The following is a 1,897-nucleotide window of genomic DNA, read 5'->3' on the forward strand; positions in this document are numbered from 1 at the left end:
ACTTTAAATAGTTTAAGAGCCTAATTGATGCCTATTTGACACATTTTATGCAAAAAAAAAGTGACATTTCAATTTACCTGGTATTACAGGTCACTAAACGATAATTATGCTTTAATGAACTAAGTTGGTATGTTTATGTACCAAATTGAAAATTTAAATAGTTTAAGAGTCTAATTAATGCCTATTTGAGACATTTTATGCAAAAAAAAAANTGCCTATTTGATTTTTCAGATAAAGTTCTATGGTCTATTTAACACATTTTATAAAAAAAAAATGGTGACATTTAAATTTACCTGGTATTACAGGTCACTAACAGATAATTACGCCTAAATGAACTAGTATTACAGGTCACTAACAGATAATTACGCCTAAATGAACTAAATTGATATGTTTATGTAGCTAAATTACGCCTAAATGAACTAAATTGATATGTTTATGTAGCTAATTGACGCCTAAATGAACTAAATTGATATGTTTATGTAGCTAATTGCGACTTTAATGAACTAAATTGATATGTTTATGTAGCTAATTGCGACTTTAAAAAGTTAAATTGATATGTTTATGTAGCTAATTGCGACTTTAAAAAGTTAGAAGGCCTAATTGATTTTTCAGGTACAGTTTGATGGCCTATTAGACACATTATATACTGAAAAAGTGACATTCACGTTTACCTGTTATTACAGGTCACTAACAGATAATTATGTCTTAAAGAACTAAATTGGCTTGTTTATGTACCAAATTGAAACTTTAAATAGTTTAAGAGCCTAATTGATGCGTATTTGACACATTTTATGCAAAAAAAAAAAAAAGGTGACATTTAAATTTACCTGGTATTACAGGTCACTAACAGATAATTATGTCTTAAAGAACTAAATTGGCATGTTTATGTACCAAATTGAAACTTTAAATAGTTTAAGAGCCTAATTGATGCCTATTTGACACATTATATGCAAAAAAAAGTGACATTTCAATTTACCTGGTATTACAGGTCACTAAAAGATAATTATGCCTTAATGAACTAAGTTGGTATGTTTATGTACCAAATTGAAAATTTAAATAGTTTAAGAGTCTAATTAATGCCTATTTGAGAAATTTTATGCAGAAAAAAAAGGATATTTAAATTTACCTGGTATTACAGGTCACTAACAGGTAATTATGCCTTATAAACTAAAGTGACATGTTTATGTCCCTAATTGCAATTTTAAAAGGTTTGAGTGCCTATTTGATTTTTCAGATAAAGTTCTATGGTCTATTTAACACATTTTATAAAAAAAAAATGGTGACATTTAAATTTACCTGGTATTACAGGTCACTAAAAGATAATTATGCCTTAATGAACTAAGTTGGTATGTTTATGTACCAAATTGAAAATTTAAATAGTTTAAGAGTCTAATTAATGCCTATTTGAGAAATTTTATGCAGAAAAAAAAGGATATTTAAATTTACCTGGTATTACAGGTCACTAACAGGTAATTATGCCTTATAAACTAAAGTGACATGTTTATGTCCCTAATTGCAATTTTAAAAGGTTTGAGTGCATATTTGATTTTTTAGATAAAGTTCGATGGTCTATTTAACACATTTTATGCAAAAAAAAAAAAAAGGTGACATTTAAATTTACCTGGTATTACAGGTCACTAACAGGTAATTATGCCTTATAAACTAAAGTGACATGTTTATGTCCCTAATTGCAATTTTAAAAGGTTTGAGTGCATATTTGATTTTTTAGATAAAGTTCGATGGTCTATTTAACACATTTTATGCAAAAAAAAAAAAAAGGTGACATTTAAATTTACCTGGTATTACAGATCACTAACAGGTAATTACGCCTTGATTAACTAAATTGATATGTTTATGTAGCTAATTGCGACTTTAGAAAGTAATAGTGCCTAATTGA

Source organism: Ipomoea triloba, chromosome 16, assembly GCF_003576645.1.
Source record: "Ipomoea triloba cultivar NCNSP0323 chromosome 16, ASM357664v1".
NCBI classification, from domain to species: domain Eukaryota; kingdom Viridiplantae; phylum Streptophyta; class Magnoliopsida; order Solanales; family Convolvulaceae; genus Ipomoea; species Ipomoea triloba.